Source organism: Cottoperca gobio, chromosome 2 (genome assembly GCF_900634415.1).
Source record: "Cottoperca gobio chromosome 2, fCotGob3.1, whole genome shotgun sequence".
In the NCBI taxonomy this organism is placed as follows: Eukaryota; Metazoa; Chordata; class Actinopteri; order Perciformes; family Bovichtidae; genus Cottoperca; species Cottoperca gobio.
In genome coordinates this window covers 10402223-10421060 of record NC_041356.1, presented here as the reverse complement: position 1 = coordinate 10421060, position 18838 = coordinate 10402223, and the positions used below count along the sequence as shown (strand labels likewise).

At 42.0% G+C, this 18838-nt stretch overlaps 1 protein-coding gene across 3 annotated transcripts in view; it reads right to left on the bottom strand.

Annotated features, from left to right (window-relative positions):
* The window catches only part of LOC115018771 (uncharacterized), a 55090-nt gene extending 38714 nt beyond the window's left edge, over positions 1–16376 (bottom strand). The window contains exons 1-2 of one of the 3 annotated variants that reach the window (XM_029447992.1): positions 16116–16376; positions 15541–15630 (exon numbers count right to left, since the gene is read on the bottom strand). The gene's annotated coding sequence lies outside the window, so the exon portion shown is untranslated. Of the gene's footprint in view, positions 1–15540; positions 15631–15918; positions 16052–16115 lie in introns of those variants that run through there. The other 2 variants (XM_029447999.1, XM_029448006.1) reach the window with 2 other exon arrangements.
* Positions 16377–18838: the final 2462 nt, after the last annotated feature.

The following is an 18838-nucleotide window of genomic DNA, read 5'->3' as shown; positions in this document are numbered from 1 at the left end:
CAGCTTCTTTTCTTTTTAAACCAATATAGTAATAAGAACTCAAAGCTAAATATATTGAATCCATATGAAATCTCACGGCCTGGCTCTTGATCTGAAATGAATATTATTAACTCATTAAGTTTCACATGTAATTTATCCATCTGGTCCTGTGATCCAGGGACTGACTTGGCACGCTGTCATATTTCAAAACATACTATTATAGGCTTTGAAGAGAATTAAGATGCACATATTGATAACTGTCCCTCCTCATAAAAGTTCACATCCTTTACTTGGGGGATGCCAGTACAAGTAAAAGTATAGAAGCATTGCCAGCGAAATATAACAAGAAATAAGTAGAGAATGTCCCCTGTGATTAATATATTATATACGACTTCATTAGATGGTTGATAATGATGTTTGAAAGATTTAACTGCTAGATACAATGTTGTCCGAGGGGTCACAAGATAAATCAGCGGGTTCATGAGATGATTAATGGCGTTCATCTCTAATCCAGTGGGGTTACATCATGCCGCATGGTTTTATTCTACAGTAATATTCCCTGAAAAAGTATCAAAAAAGAACATTAAACGTCCAAATCCTCATATTAAAATTAATTATGCTGCAGTTTTTCCAGGCACATAACTCCAACATCAGACTGTAAAACACTTTACAGTTAGTTTTTGTACTTAACATGTTTTAATGTAAGCTAATTTCACTTTTGAACAGAAATTCAAACGATCTCTTCCTTTTCATTCATTGTTTAGTTTAATATTCGTTTGTCTTTTAAATGTTTGGGAACCACGGCTCTAATCTCCGCTTCACTTGTGAACCACGCCGCTGGTTCATTCTTTAACAAAGCATCACATTCTATAAGCTTGTTGTATTTTTTTATTGTAAATCCTTAATCTGTACCAAATAGCGTCATCTGTCAGTTAGTATATTTCCTATGGCAGCTAACTGGTCACATTAGGAGACACTCCAACATTTCCCCTGCTGCGGCTCAAAGAAATGACTATTGGACGGGATCTTCTGTTGGGAAATGGAGTCCAGAAGGTCAGTGGGCTCAGAGGAGACGATGGGGTGGCTGGGATATCCCCCGCGGCCCGTCTGGCCCCGGTGAGATTGCGAGCGATGTAATATAATCGTTCATTTTCTGTAATGGAGCACAGAAAGGCTAAGCCACGGCTCGGACCTTACTCGCGCTCAAGATCACCACCATGGCAACAAAACATATATATAACCGCCGTCTCTCCTCGCTTGGAGGAAAGGAAGCTTTAGACGCGAGAAAAAACACGGTTGCTTTGCTCTACAAAATGGGACGACTTCCAAGCCACAGAAATCCCCGCTGAGCCGTAATGAGAAGTGAATAGACTGCGATGGCGAAGGCTTCGCCTGGATTTGTTTGTACAACAGCGTAGCGCATTTCATGTTGTTTAATTGGCTCATTTGCAAACTGATGATACACATTCAGAGATAATGGAGTGTCAGGATTGAAATTCATGACACAAGTGCACTCAGTGAAAGGCTGCAAGTGATACAAATGATGTCTCCTTTTTATTGACAACTCAAACATTATCAACCGAGCGTGTCTCACATATTGAGGATGAATACTTTTTCCTACAGTCTCAAGTTTTCTTTTTTCCCGCGTGAAAAGATTAAAGTAATTCATTATTCTCCATAATGCCACGCTTGTAAGTGTGCAGCAAGGTTGAGGCAAAAGCCTTAATTTGGTCTCTTGTGGCGTTCCTCTTCCATCCTCAGCAAGTAAGTTCTTCTCAGAGTTGCTCCCTTGAGTATGTCTGAGAAAAGCCTTCAAAGGCTCGAAATTTGTATTGTCAATAGATGTTTTGTTTCAGCAGGGGAATGTTTTTCAGAGGCAATTCCATCTGAAAAGATTTATTGATTGAATCATCCTGCTAAAGGGTGACTCTCAGAAGCAAAAAGAATCCACTGTTTGTGCGAGTCAGCCTCCCCTCCCTCCCTTCTCCTCCCTTCTCGGAGGCTACTGCAGGTTAAACCCACTTGGGCCAATTGTCACCCATCTGCCGAGTTGCTATAGCAACTGCATTTCATTCTTCAAACAAGATGCAAACAAGTTTAGAGGTGTCAAATTCTCAGAGCCTCGCGAAGCGTCGCCGGAGGACGAAAACGTTCAAAAATGTGGCCGAAAAAAGAAAAAAGGCTTCACGTGATTTCAATTCAGCAAGTGAGATAAAAACAGATAAACAGCGACGTCTGTTCCCCGGGATCGTAACCATCTGCTCTGACAACTCCTTAATGAATGCTCAGACACGGCAACTATAATCTGCCACTGTGGTGCAATGGTCTGTTAATGGAACCTGGGGAGGTTGACAGCTACATTAGCCACATCTAATGCGTTCAACTCCTATTGTTTCAGACACTGGGAGGCGTAGACGACGCGTCTGCATCCCGCAAGTGTTTCCTGCAGCCGAAGCTGTTTGATGTCAAACTTCTGGAGGGGCAGACTGACCACGGGGGACGCCAGAGGAGAGGGAATGAAAACAGACTGCATGAGAGGAGAAGAGGAGGGGAACTCTTTGAGACCTTAATGCCCGATCTCTGAAGGAGCCTTGATTAGTTGCACAGTCTGTCACCTGGCAACCACAAGCATGCAGCTTTTTTAAATTAATTTCTTTAAATACATCTTCGCTGTTTGCATTATTTTCATGGTTCTTACTAATAATGATTTGACAGGCATCAAGCGCTCTACACATGCAGAAAGTAACACGCTTGCTGCAGCTCTGCAGGGAAGCACGGGGTGAATTATTCTGAACATAATAAAGCGTTTCTTTCAAACACAGAGTCTACAGTTGTGTGCATAATGCATCAGAAAATCGAATCTCCCACTCGCAGTGAGGCAGCAACTCTTCAGTGTCAGGCCGGTTGACCCCCCCCCCCCCCCACCTCACCCACTCAGGCCAAACTCTCTCGCCTTTGCACCGAGACAATTGGCTTCTGTAATTAAAAAAGGAACCAGTCAGTGAGTGTCATACTGTATAATCTGTGTGGGCTATATCCAGACGTGCATTCACTAATGAGATGTCTCACTTGTGAAATAGGTAACATCATTAGCTTCCTTTTATTGAACAGTCTGACATCACTGTTCAATAAAAGGAAATGCAGGTCCCTTGCCAAATAGCATTTCCTTATATTAAGAAGTATTATTGCTAAAAAGCAATTTCAAAGTCAGAAATAGTCCAGCATTAAGATTACATGATGCATTCCAGATGTCTACTCTGTGGCGTCACTGACTCAGTGTTTACTATTGGGAAGGTACAAAGGGAAGGAACTTCATTTCAGACTGTGGTGGCGTCTCCAGCTTCTGTCAGCGTGACGTGTAACGCTGATCCATGAAACGCATGCGTGCACCAGCGTCGTTTGGTCGCGACGTTACACTCAATACACTCAATACACCTCCCCGCCTTAAATTGTCAAGCACACACACACACACACACACACACACGTTATCGTGCTTACAGCCGCTGCGTGCGTCGTCTCCTGGAAATCCTCTGCAGGCAGATAAGCAATTTGAAATCGTATTTCACAAGATTTTATTTTTTTGCTTTCAGCCAGATCTCATGGATGGAATTTGTTCAGTTGTCATGGAGATGAGCTAAGTATGGAGCAGGTGGTCATTTCTGGATTATATATATATATATTTATATATATATATATATATATATATATATATATTTATATATATATATATTTATATATATATGAACATGTGAAAAGATTTTCCTTTTCCAAGGTCATTTAAATCCTGTGCAGGAAAGTTGAATTCCTCTAGTAATAATGGAAAACTGACTGTATACGGTATTAAAATAGAGTTTGATGTACATACAATCTTAATTATGACTTTATTCTGCAGTGCTATAATGTGCAAGCCCTCCCTCTCCAGTGCTGCAGGGTGCTGTAGCTGTATGCACAGTACTACCCCGATCAAAAGCCTGAACATGAGATTATTTAGCGCAACAAAGTCAGTTAATTAGCAGGAACCTGCTAAACGCTACCCTACAACAAGCATCCCGTCAGAGATAAAGTACATACTTATATCAAGGTGCCTTGTATCTCCCAGAGGTTGTTACTGACTGAGAATATTCCCTAATTCAGGCACTGCTCACTGTCGTAGGCTGCCTCAGTGCCCTTATGACAAATGAATCAGTTGCTGTGTCAGTTTTCGTCATCTAATTATGTGCTTTTTAATTGAATCCCGTGAATTAACCATCTAATTAAAGACACGACTGACTGGTACCAGGGATCTGAGGCTTTCTGTTTTGTTTATTAGAACAGTCTGGTAAAGAAAGGCGAGCGAGCAGAGAGGAAATCATGTTAAGAGCTTTGGGAAAATGTGCTCGCCACAGGGTGCTCCGTTTTCCAAAACTGGTTGTTGACCTCCATTTTACGGGGGTGCGAGTGAGTAACAAGCTCCCAGGAGAAGAGCACAGGAAAATACTTTTGTTTAATGTTAAGTCTTTTATCTTCAGAGGAAAGGGGGAGCGGTGGATTCTGCACCTTTTGTTTTGGTTATTCATTTATGTGCAACAGTGCTCGCCATAAAAGAGGAAGCAGTTGCACTTTGACCCCTCTTTGATTTTTCCCAAAATACATTATTGCACACATTGTGTTCCCCGTGTTCACTGAAGCACTACTTAAGTTCTCTCTGTGCATCAAGAATGCACTTTGCCCATTTTTGTCTAAACGAAGACTCTTTAAAGAAAAAAGTAAGCTGCAGGTTTACACATTCACACATCCTGCGGGGCACCTGAACGCCTCATGAGATTTAAAAGGTAACTAAATATGAGCTGAACGTTGAACTACTTCAGTCTTTCTTCACCAAACATTTGGTACAAGACACATTTTGACGAGCCCTGTAAGACGTTTGTAGACTTCTGCAGGCACAGCCTACGTGACATAACACTATGGAGCAACTACAGCCAAAAGATTCTGCAAAATGTGACCGTGCCAAGCATTTAAATGTCCGTAACTTCTTGTCTAGAATATACTGTCATGGTACAAAAGGTGCACATCGCATTTGGTTATTGTTCATTTTATATTCCTGGAATCTTCCACTTGTAATTTGTGTACCAATCCCCACTTCTTCAAAATCCATAACCACGACGAGCCAAATGTGAAGCTCATTAAACTTGAGAAATGCAGAAGATTATGTTCTCTTAAGGACTTATTCATTACTGCAAACAAAACATGGAAGTAATAACCATTTGTGTCCTCGAAGCCTGTGTTTTTACTGCCAGCTGTTTCCAGTCAGACAATCCATCGGCAAGAATTCCTCCAAAATACAAAAAAAAAAAGACGTTTGTCCGTGCCCTCTGCGATGACACATATAAATACACGCTGCCCAAACGACTGATGCTGTCGTTTGTCTTGGGAGGGCAAGTCTCAAAATCAAACATTTATTGGTTTGGAGCTGAGGTGGGGCGCGTGTAAATCAATGCCAGTCTGTGTGGCCGAGTATTCATCCTTCTGAAAAGCTATTTGGCAAGTCACTGAACACCAGACAGCTCCTGGAGTGGTGCATTTATTCCACTAATATCCCACCACGTCGTTATCACCGAAGAGACCAAAAAGTGTCGCAGAAATATCAAATTATCAATTCATTTATGACACTTTGGACATTTATTCTTGGACCCAATTAAATGATCCGATAGTGTGATAAATGCACCAGTAATTAGCGTTTATTGTAATTACAGGGCATGATTCAGATGATGACTCACCAAATGATTGAGGCTATGCAAGTCAAATCAATCTATAGGTTAATGATACGAACGCTGCACGGCCGACACCAAGCTAACCCTGTAATGCTAATCTCATTTAACAGACGCACAAACAACATTCTACTATTAAATCTGTAATAATGGGTTAAAAATATCCCCTTTTAATCGCTTTTTAAAGCAACACGCTCGTGCGATACGGAGATAAACCACAGCACAGATAGTCCTGAAGGCTGCGCTGCTCATCGATGCATATGTACAGCCATGCTTGTTTATGTGTGGCAGCTCCCAAGATAAGTTGCACTGCCTTATCTCTCGTCGCGCTATCAAAGAATTCAAGCACAATTCAACACAGATTTAGAGAAGCATCTGGCTCCCTGGTACACCCGCACCCCTCGGGGAAACCTTCCTTCAGACGTTCTTTAGGAAAAAAAGCCTAAACTAAGAAGACATCTGTCCTTTCATCCAAACCACGGCTGTCCAAAAAAATAAACATTCACTGCTTTTTATCTCATTTGATTTGTTGTGTAAAACTGTACATGAATAACGCTCAAAGGGTGTGAACGCTTTCATCTAAAGCTGATGAAGCTGCCATGTAAGCACGTATTAGTTGTTTCACTTCTTAGAGATGTCATCGTAGCTGACACTTTTATTTTCTTAACTGACTAAATGTGCTATTTCACAACGTCTTAGTTTGTAAGAGCTCATTTCCACCAAGATGAAATGCAGCTGATAAACATGCATTATGCACAAAACCCTGCTCGGCTGATATCTAATACCGTTTCTAACTAACCCCCACCTCATTAATGAACTACCTGTAGTACCATTCATTTAATGCAGCAAGTACGACGCTGCAGGGGGACAAGCACTACACCACACTGCAGCTGCGTTCTCATCCCCAGCGTGAGCAAAAGTCTCCCAGGCACTTTGACATTTCCATATGAAATACATCTGGTAAAACTTGGAGCTCAACCTCAACCTCCTCCTCCTCCTCCTCCTCCTCCTCCTCCTCCTCCTCCACAGGGCTGTTTGTTGCAAAAGCATTTGTAGGTTGGAACAGAAGCGTTAGATTAAACCCGAGGGACACAAACACCATCGCAACAGAAGCAATTTGGGAACTGAATGAAAGAAAAATCAATTATGCCAAAACCCCTTATTAACAATTAGTGCTGGTGAGGGGGCTTTCTCTCGCTTTTGTTTGCAGCTGATTGTTTTGAGAGTGGCGTCCTAGGCAGCTGGGGTTGTTTGTCTGACTATTGTCCTCAGTACTGATTGTCACCGCCCAAAGGGGAACTTTTCCAAATATAATTTCTAGGTCTGCAAGTTTTACAGCAGACAAACTCTGGGGTCACAAGGTTGAGACATTAGCAGCAAAACAAGGACTTTATAATATTGTTTTTGTACATGTGCTCCATCAGTTTACAGTCCTACGCTTCACTTATTACATTATGCTAATGAGAGGCCTTTAAGAAATAAGCGCATTTTCTCTAAAAGACTCTAATTACAGTGAATGTCAGTGCACTTTGTATTTAAACATGAAACCTTAAGTATAACATTTCAGATATATTGGTATGCTAAGTGTAGAAGATGGAGATAATGTTATAGCTTCAGTGTTAAAAATGTTTGCATACAGAGGTTAACACACTACATCGAACAGTTAATGCAATCTGAAGGGCAACAATGGGAATTATTTTAGCCCAAAAACGCAGCCTACCGTATCACATTTAACTCTGAGCTGGTGTTTAATTGCACACCAATCAGAGTCAATGTACCACTAAAGAAGGTAGCCTAATCGTGCTGAGTCACACATGAAGCAGGTAATACATCAGGACTTTAAGTGGACCACAAACTCCTCAACGTCTATCAACTCCAATAGTTAATGTTAAAAAATAAAACGCTCAAATCCCTACTTCCAAACTTGACGCGCAGTACAAGTGATGTTTTTAAATACCTGAAACAATAAGACAGTGATTTTATTCTGTTTTCGGCTGCTCGCGGTGAGCTGACCTTTTAGTCTCCGCTCCTTATCATATCTCGTCTCTCCTCTCATCTACTTTCTTGTGCCAAAGACGTTTTAGTGCAGCTTCAAAGTTAGAAACACAGTTCAGCTCACTTCTCTGTGTAGAGGACATGTCTGAGCGGGCTGCCCCGGGGCCCCTGCGGGCCAAGCTGGGCGACCCCTTACATCCAATCACAGCTGGTGAGAGGCTGGTTGGGCAATGATGAGCAGCTGGCTTTGTCACATTAGCCGCGACCGCAGGTGACCCCAGGGTGGCTTGGCAGGCTGCTGGCTTACCAAGAGGCCTAGAAGAGCTCGATGTGGGGCACGGGGAGGGAAATGAGCCGGAGAGGCCGCCGCATACGACAGCGCGCTGGTGGACTACAAGCAAAGCGTGCCTTCGCCTCAGGTCGAAGCTGGCCGGCAGCCAACCAAAGCAGATGTTGCCTGCTGATTTGCTGACTCCGACGCTCCAGGGGGGGTTATTTATAACAAAAAAAAAGGTCTCATGGTCAAATGTGTTTTTAGCAATGTGGTCGGGCAGGTAGAAGCACCGCTCGTTTACACAAGTTGAAAATGTTAGCTTGAGGCGCTCATCGTCGGGGATGAAAGACGGTACGCGGATGTAAAATGAGTAACGAGAGTTCATCCATCACTAACCTGTTCGTCTCTGAGAGTCGGTGCGATGCTTCACCGCTCTCAGGCTGCAGGAACGTGTGTTCCAGATGGAAGGAGAAAGTTAAAAAGCATTACAATTAATTTTAATGGCGTGTAAGCCCACCCTTCAGACAAAGCCATAATGTCATGACGGTAATGCCCAAATGTTAACTAAAGACATAACCTGCTGCAGAAAGAATCAGCTGGAAGGCGATATAATTAAACTTTTATAAAAGCGGTTTCAACCACTTCCGCTGCAACGACGACAGATTTGTCAGATTTATCTTTACAGTTTGCCCAGAGACCACAAATAGAGGTTAATTATCCTCAAGCTTGCTGAAATCTAAATCGTACAGTGACAGTATGCTTGTTCCAGAGCAGTAGTAAGTAAACCCGCACACGATGAGCAGAGAACATGATTTCGCGTGTCAGCTAAACTGGTTTGGAATATTTATAGGACGGGGAGGTAAAGCTTGGAAAATGTACTTGTGATGAAAGTAAAGATCAAATCGAAGTAAAAGCCCCAAGGCGTGACTCCCTGCTGAGAGGAAGGAGGGCAAAGGCAGAGGATGTGAAAGGACAGGAAGTGGGCAGAGAAGCGAGGAGTGAGAGGAATGTGAAGGAAAGAGATAAAGACTGCGGGGAGGGGGGGGGGGGACATCGACCCTCCTCACTGGGAGGATGAGTTTGCCCAAAATGAAAAGAGGAAACTGTAACTAGTTAATTGCAATGTGAATGAAAGTAAAAAGAGGTGACAGGGGCTATTTGAATCACGCAGGCGCCACTAGAGAACCCATGCTACATCCTTCCACCACGCTTCATGAAAATCGAGCCAGCAGTTTCTCTGTAATCCTGCACACCGAAAACATAACCTTCCTTGGTGCTGCTTCCAGTCTCTATGCTAAACTAAGCTAATATTGGACCTTAGTCCTCTAGCTGTCGATATGGTCGAACCTCTATGTACATACATGTACATGCAGAGGACGTCCAGATAGGCTTTAGGTCAAACGCCAACCTCTACTAGACCATTGTCACGTCAGACCAGAGCTCAGCCTGGTTGTCTCCTCGGACCTGCTCAGACTCAGCTGCAGGATGAGAATTGTATTCAGACTGGCAAGGTCAGAGTTAGAGTATGTTGAGCCATCTGGGAGATCCATCTTTAGGTAAACAGATTATGGAAGGCCTTGTTTCAGGATAAGTGTGGCAGAATGGATGGTGGCGTACAGTGCGACTGCATCTCTGTACTCGCTTGTATTGTTCATGTTCCACTCTCCTTGTACAAATCGAATAAACCTGCAGCGTTAGACATCACGTCGGGCTCCTTCGCTTCCAGTACTCTGCTCATTAAGAATTTCCTTCACAAGTGGTATCAATCCTCTCATCTAACTCTCCGCAATAAAGCGAGAAAGCGTGTTTCCTAAAATGCTGGACTCATTGAAGTGTCTCGCACTGACTGATGTGTTTTCCGCGGGGCTGCACACACACCTAAAAGAAGAGAGGAGCTAAACTGAAGCAGGGCCAGGTGTACTGCAGGAATGTGTCACAGTCATTCAGTGTAACTGTCTGTTCCTAACGGATATCAGAAGTAGAGTACATCCTCTAATAGGCGTGAATATCAGAAAGAAAAAAAACACGAGCAAGCATTTGGAGCTGAGCTCGTTCACCTGCAGAGTGAATATAGCCTCAGATTTGCACGCAGCACGACTTAAAGATGACTTATATAGATTCAGTAGGGAGGATGAGAAGCCTAAACTGTAAAGTTAACAGGGCGGATTTAATCATCTACATTATAAAAGGAGCTACCGCTGTCTCCAATATCCCTCCTTGGTTTTAAAGTACGTTATCAGTCGCTGACTCACCGACATTATTTCCACTGAATTGTCTGTCTTGCAGTATAAAGTGTTAGTAATGCCATCAGCGTAAATACTAAAAGGTGCAGATGTTTCACACATATTTCTGCTTCCAAACAGCAGCTCCAGTCATATTTCTCACCATATGTGCGTCAGTCTGCTGTAAAAGTTTGAGGACATTGTGTCGGATATAATAACCGACTTGGAAAACACAAACTAGAACTGGATGAAACTGAACAGCTTGATAATAAAACTGCAGACGGTCCCATCGAGACAAATCACAAATATTACATTATACTCATATTTTCCTCCAATTCCAATACAATTTGTAACATTTTGTAACCTGCAATAATCATAATAAAGCATTTAATTATTGTCAAATTTAAATTAAATGTTTGTCTGCGAGACAAAAAGCTCCACCTGCATGATTCATGTGTATTTAGAGACAAACAGCCGTTTCTGTGCATCAGCGATTATTCTCAAATAGCCCCCGTCACCTCGTCAGAGGGTGGACATCTCATTCTGAAGCAGGATCCATAAAACACATTAAGTAATGGATGTGTGTGTGCATGTGCGTGTGCGTGTCTTCCCGCCTTTGTGCGTCGGATGGTCTCTAAAATTAAAGTAAGTTAATTTAGCGGTCTATTGAGTAGTCTATTCTATTCCCCATCACATCCCAAGGTGACAGCGTGATACTCTATAATACACTTTCATGTTGTTTTGAAGCGAGAGCGTGAAGGGAGAGGGTAAAGGGGGGAGAGACAAAGAAATGGCCGCTGTGTTTGATCCTCATAGTGCTTTCTCCCACACAGCCTGCTATTACAGCCCCTCTAATCAGATTTGCTGAGCGAGGCCAAATGCAGGGCTGCTAGCTTGACTACCTTAACGCAGCAAAAAAGGTGGGCGAGCCATCGGAACCTCTCTTTGGACAGGCAGCTGAAATAACAGTGATCACTCCTGACAGCAGCGCATGAGTGGAGACTGCACTCACATTTGGCACGGCGCTTAAATGTCATTTCACCTTCGGCGCACACTAAAAGGTGACAGGCTTCATCCTTCTTGCCATGCAGGCGGAGGGGTTGTAGGTGGAGACTCAGGGGGATGGGGGGGGGGGGATGTACACAGCAACCAATACGTATTGCAAAATGACACGACTCCGTGCCCTGAGTGACAGAGCCCAATAGGGACAGATGTGTTAATGATACATAATAAATGTCACTTGTGCAGGCTTCATACTCACGTGTGCGCTATAATTAGACAATATTTGTGGGCAAATTGTTTGGTTGATGGGATAATGAGACTGAATCAGTAGCAATCACACGTCCAATAAGAGGTCAAGTATAATCTGCATCTTGTTAGTTTGCCATTTGTGATTGTTAGCATGCTTTCAAGAGGGTCCGAGTCAAATGTGCGTTTCAAAATGAGAAGGTGGACAACATGGGGGGATTGGAATGAAGCTTCGCGTGTCTTTCTGTAATGAACACAACGAGTCAGTGTTGAATGTTGGTTTTGAAAAGGTTGAATGCCAACAAATATGGATTGAATGAGTATTTTGTTAGATAAAACACGTTTTGTATTTTGGGAATGATTGCGTTTCATCTTGTTTTGGATAAATGTTGACCGTTGGACGTCTGAAGTTATGTTCGGATCGCACAAGTGGGAAACAATCCTACGCAGCGAGTCTAACCCTGCGAATAATTAGTGTATAATCATCATCTGGGTTTAAACACAATATTTAGACATGCAAAAAGAAAACGAAAGTTGCGCAGCATTCAAATCTTGCGCTCGAATGTGAATGGACTGGATATGTGGACCAGGAAGCATCTAGCATCTATCTTCCTGCTTCATGTCTGTCATATAGCTCAAAGACTTGGACTGTTCGCCACATTTGCAAGCTTACATTGCACATACATCTGCACATGTGATCTTTACAAAGCTATACAGGACAGCCATACACCCTTGTGCAGTCATGACCAATATGTAAGAACAAATAATCTGGTGGAAGAGTCATATCTTTCTACATCTGGAGATTTGTAGAAACAGAGAGAAGTTATGTTTCATCAGCGGGATGAAGCGAGAAGCCGTCCACAGCCTCCCTGATCCTCACATCAAAATATCCCTGAACCGTCACAGGATGCTGTGGAGCACACGGTGTAGAGCAGACTTTCAATTCCTTCATCTCTCAAAGAACTGGAAGGCCTTTTCCCTTTGAAGAAACGATCCAATCTCCCGCTGCACACGGCTGAGGACGACTGAAGCTGATCCAAAAGGAAGAAACTGACCCTGTTCTTTCACAAGTAGTATTCATAGAGAGTTCGTACTTCTATTGTCTACTGCCCGGTACATTCAAGGATACTTGGAGCAGATTTGTGGAACTGCACTATGATTTATTCCTGCATAGTTGACTAGAATGTTTTATTGTGAAATACACAACTAGCTCACATCGTTCGGACGCCATAAATATTGGCAGTCGAAGCATCGGGAAGTTAAATCACATTGAAATCATTTTTCTCTTACAGCTCATAAGTAGTAAGAAATATGTTTTTGGACACTTTGATGCATATTCCTCTGTTTAACCTCCATCCGACTCAAAGAGCAATGAACATCTTCTCGTATTATTTCTGGTAAGTGATTGATACAGCGGAGGAAGGAGACAATGAGATAAGGGGAGCCGTATCAATCATCATTTGCAGAAGGTCATTGGTGTGGACGCTCAAAGCGTTCTGTCCGCTTTAGTTTGAAATGTAACGTCCAGTCTGGACATTATGGTAAAAGATCCCACGCTGGAGAAGCAGGGACGGTAATTAACCTTCAGAATGATGATTATTCTTATACGGGGGTTTTCACATGTTCTTTAACACAGTCATATTGTATAATCCTATTGATTATGACCATTTAATTAGTTTGACCTACGCTTTAATGTTCAGCCAGGGGATTCAATTAAGACCAACGCTGGATGAAGACAATCAATGAAAACAAGAGTAGCTCCTCGCTGCTAACTAATACCTTTATGCTCTTAGGCTAACATCTGCTGCACTGACAAGGTGTTGCCTCTTTGTGATGCTTGATTATGGCACAGATGCATTAGTGGTAGTGCTCTGGTTCATTTAATGTCTTTAAACTGCTCAAAACTTAAAGTAACTTTTTGGTGGGACGTATTTTTCCCACCAAAAAGTCAGAGCTGCAGAAGTTCCAGCGCCGTCGACTTGAAGGCAGTTGCGTTGTCTCATCACGTGGCAAGTTATTAAAAAGCATCACACAGTCTTAAAGCACGATGTGCTGCTGATTCAGACGACGCGGCAGTCGTCCCATCATGGATCTGAATATAGATACTTCATCTTGGCTGGATGCATCCCCTTTGATAGACTTATGCATATTCATTAGCTGTGATATCCACCAGAAGGTTATTATCCATAAATGTCACTCTGTAATTAATTAATTCTGTCTGCTGGTTGCTCTCCCCGCCTCATTAATGAGCCAAGTCTCACTGATTGTATTCATATTCATGTGTCCAAATATACAGCTCTATTTTGGATTCATTTGCCAGAATATTTCACTTCATTAGCAGCAGGAATCGCCGCAGGGCCATTTGACGGGCAGGATCTACGTTCTGATTTCCCTGTCAGCGGTGAGCACAGGATCCCGCTTGTGTGTTTGGGTTGTTACAGTAATGAGGGAGCACATGGCTGTGGAGTCAAAAGTGAGAGAACGTCTTGTTCCACGAGGCAAAGTTGACACACATTGGAATGAGAATCACCTTGGACGGGTAATGCAGTCCAAGGAGACAATTATGGGGGTAATTTTGTGCTGTTTAGCGAATTGATTTTTAAAGCTATCCCAGAGGCACAACTATTACTGTTGGTTTGAGTTTTAATAAAAATCCAATATGAATTTGCACAAAGCCGAGATGAGTAACTCCGGCACATTAGGCTAATAGAGAAGAATACACCAGCTCACGAATGACTAGCAAATAACTTGACATTTACCCTGCCATGCTCTCAATTATTGGTGAGAATTTTATCCGTAGGCTCTGCTCAGTTATGCATGGAGCTTTCTGCAAATGTAATAATATATATAGGCTTTAAGGGACACTGTAACACATGCTCTGCTGATATGTGGCCAAAATGTGTGCTTAGCAGGATGGCTTAGCGCTAAGAGAGATAGCATCATAATTGGAAGCTCACATGTCAAATCCTCCAACATCGGCCGGGTGTGAAGTGTTCTTGAGCAAAACACTAAACCCCTTCTCGCACACTGAAACTTCTGATAGGAACATCAGCAAAATGTATAAAACATAAATGTAAATTGAACGACTTGAGCAGAGGACTTCTTTTGTGTGCCCAAGGCTTCTGATTTGAAAATCACTCGCAGTTGGGTCTGTTACATCAAATCCCCCAGAAGATGGAGAAAGCCATTGAGTTAACTGGTTTGCTTGCTGTGTAATGTTTGAATGTGATGGGAAGGCTTGGATACCGATACGACACACAGCACGGGAAATAAAGGAGAGTGTGGCATGTATTTTAAGTGATTCAAATATATCTATGGACAGAAAAATGTACTTCATTTATTTATCACTGAATAAAAAGACAGTATTATAAAAACTGAAACAAAGCCCTTAGGTAAGTAAAACTTCTGGTAGTTGGTACTTTGAGCTAAATGCTAATGTTAGCATGCTAACATTAAGCAAGTACTACAATGTTCACATCTTAGTTGAGAGCGTTAGCATGCTAACATTTAATATAAAATTAGCTGATGGGGATGTCTTTTACAGGTTATTGGTCATAAACCAAAGTCTTGGACAAGTTAAATGTTGTTAAAGGTGCTGAATATCAGGACTCTTTGTAAAAAACAATTGCAAATGTGCAGTAGCTGCGACAACATACGCTCATGCATCCACACGTTTATGCAAATGCATAAAAGGGACACATTTTAATGCATAGAAATGCATGGGAAAAATGCATAGAGGGACACATTCAGAAGGGATATCTGTTGCAAACATGTGGTGACATCACACGGACTACGTCTACACACTTCTAATAGTTGTTGAGATTAGTTTCTACCATAATGGTCGATCCCGAGAGACACGGCACTAACATAACTGAACAAAGCTGAGAGCAGAGAGTTAAAACAATGACTACATTATATAAGAGGGTAAAAGTTTTAATTGCTTTAAAGATAATTAATGTTAAAAAAAGGACTAATTATCAGTGAAACCTAACAAAAACAAACACCTCTCCCACATGGGACTGCAGTTTTTACAGGATGTAAGTCACACTGTAACACGTAATGTGGAAAGTCATACCTTGAGCTCTCTCGGTGCAACGTGTTGAGGGATGATAGTCTGAAATCTGCTGTCAGCGTTGGATCTTGTTTGGCTCTGGTATAGCTTCTCCTGGAAGAAATCCTTAATATATTAATAATGTCTTTCCTTTTATCGAATCCAAGCACAAAGGATTATCTCTAAAACACTGTCACTAAGCCTAATCATCAATTATCAAGGCTGTTTTTTTAGTCCCTGAAAAAAATACTTTAGATACACATGGTTTTCACTGGAGAGACATGTGCTCATTAATCCTAAAAGCACTGAATTAGCATGATTAGCTGTCTTTATTAAAGCTTTGTGGTTAATTCACTTTCAAAGTACTTTAAAAGGATTTTAGGAATTCAGAGTTGAGCTAACCTTACTGACTTTCAAATGTAGGATGATCCAAGTGTCCAACTTATTTGTAGTGACGTGAGCGGACTGCAGCCACGCGGTTAGATAGCTCATTATTAACTAGCTCTGTTAGCTAGCAAGCCCCAGAGGCAACGCTGATACCAAGGTGTCACAAAATGAATTAAGATGGTAAAATATAAGGCTGAGTGGATTTAATTTACCACAAAAAGCTGGTTTGGTTGAAGTCACACTGGACTTGCTTCCTGGAAGGTGAAGTACTTCCTGTTGCAACAGGATGTTAGGGGCATTGTCACAACCGTGTTCTCAAGCGCACAACACAGACTCAGATGGTGTTTAACAGATTTATTGCAAAGTACTTAGGTGGTGATGAGGTGACTGGAGCTGGCTGCAAAGGAGATGACAAGGCAACTAGCAGAATAATGTCTAAGCTAGCATGTGGGACAGCTAGCATGACAGCAGACACAACAGACTGGCCCTGGATGAGTTGAAATACTGGAGAAGTGATGAGCTGATTGATTGCATGAGTGGGGCTTCTTGCAGCAGGTGAATCAGCTTAGCAATCAGGGAGCCTGGAGCGGGAGGGAGTTACCACGGACACACGGACACAAAGCACAGAGACACAGAGACACACACACACACACACACAGACACAAAGCACAGAGACACACACACACACAAAGCACAGACAATCACTCACTTTTTCTTTTTACTTTAAGTACATACCTTGAACTTTGACCCTCTTGATCATATATCTGCTGAGCAAGTAGATATGTAGATAAAAGTCACTATATTTCCAGCACAACTGTTTCTGCATAAGCAAAGTAACTACAACATTTGTAAAATAATGTACTAAGCATCATTAATTGATGATGTCTAACTGTGAAAGATTATCCGAGGGTGAATTTCTACTTTAAACTCAGCCGGCGGCAGCTTTTATTTCAGCTTTACACACTTAATTCTAACAGTAGGAAAGAGAACAATCCCATTGATAAGTTGTATTATTAAAACTGGAGGTGAATATTCTCAAATATTCTCTTTTATTGCTGACAAACCATACCTTCGGTGTAATTTGGTTTGATCATACATCACAGGCTTCATTCAAATGCAGGAATAATAGCACAGCATTGAATTGTTAACGTATATAACTGCGTATTAGTTAATTGCTGGCATGAAATCCATTTATTGTGATTTGATTCCAGTGAGCAAAGAAATTTAACTGGCTCACTGAAACTTCTCTATTGCACAAGGAAATGTCCTTTCATCCAGCACAAAAAGGTACTTCACAGCTTAGCTGTACATGCACAGACTCAATTACGTCTCCTGTAGCTCCGAGCTTTATAATGAAAGAGCCTTGAAGCACAGAGAGAGAGATAAAGTGACCAGCGTACGTGACTTCTTCAAGATTTCCATCCTAATGTATTTATCTGTGTCTGCGCTGAATATCAAAAGGCCTTTCTCACATGAGCTCAGCACCTCTCATGTGTTTCTCTTTTAAGGCACTGCATCACTTTGAAAGAGTTATAACCTGAAGTAATTTAGGCCTATTCCCTTGGAAAATCCTCCCGGTGTGTCCTTGAACACTGAGCCTGCGGTGCGAACAGCCATAAAGCGCTCATTTGTCATCTGGATAGTGTCTCAGTTCCCTCTAGACTTCGCCTTTTTGGACAAAGAAAGAGACAGCATGAGCTGTTTTATCGCTTGATGTTTAGTTGCTTTTAATAAGAAAAATAGAGGTGGGGCGGTTTTTCCTTTTATTCCTCAGCTATTTATGTTTCCACTTATGCTCCCTGTTGTTAGAGTGCAATGTTTCCTGTAGCTGCTCCGAAAGCCAATTTAAAAAGCTTCAGCGGGTGACATGACCTCATCTCAAATTTATAAAACATAAGTCAGCAAGTTCTTGAAGATATTAAGAATTCCCTGCCCTGCCTCTTCTCTTTGCGGCAGTTAATAGGGTTATATTGAGTTTGACAGATGTGAATGCAGGAGAAGCCGTGTTATGGCACATTCAGCTGTAGCTCCAAATGAATGAGGACGTGAGCATGTAATGGCTTTCATAGAAATGCTAAGTGATGCTTCTTTTGCTGAACTTACTGATAGAAATGCTTATGATAGAAGTACTGATGGGAAATGTCCCTCAATCCCAGCTACAGGAATCTGCTGAAAAGTCAAACGCACTGACACGAGGCACGCTTCCAAGTGCCTTCACCTTTTCAACTCTTCCTGCAAATCTTGATGGAGCAGTTCTGCTCTCAGCATCCACTTTACATATTTGCATCCATACTGTCCAAGCTTTACGCAGATGCATGGAATACATTTTTCTTTATACTTCTTTTCTCATTACAAGCAAATCTGCATGTATTAATACTTCACTTCACATACTGTATCATCACCTTGGTTTAGTTTTTCTGATTTTAGGAGTGCATGTAAGGACAATCTGACTTTTTGAAGTGAATCTTTGTGCAAAGATTGAAGCAGAATCTCATGATCCTCCATCTTTAAGGTACTCGGAGGAGGATTTGATCTAGTGCCGCTATGGAGCTATTTTTGTTAGCGAGACAAAAACCTCCACACTATGAGAAGTGATGTAATATGACATCATTGCTGGGCATTTTAAAACATTTATAAAGTGTAACAATACTTTCCTGCCTTGACAGATTTATTGTATCATAACTCTTGACACATCCACACACACACACACACACACACACACACACACACACACACACACGCTGGGAGAGTCTGAAATCGTGCAGATTAAGAAAGCGGAGGGTTGTACCTGCCAAAAAGCTCCCTGCTGGATTTGCCCATGAGGCAATGAGATTGGGGACGCTCCACTTCCTTGCATGTAGGCAAAGTTTAAAAAATGTGTGCGTCTCACCGTGGAATTCTGCGTGCAAGGAGACATTTATGTACGCTTGCTGGT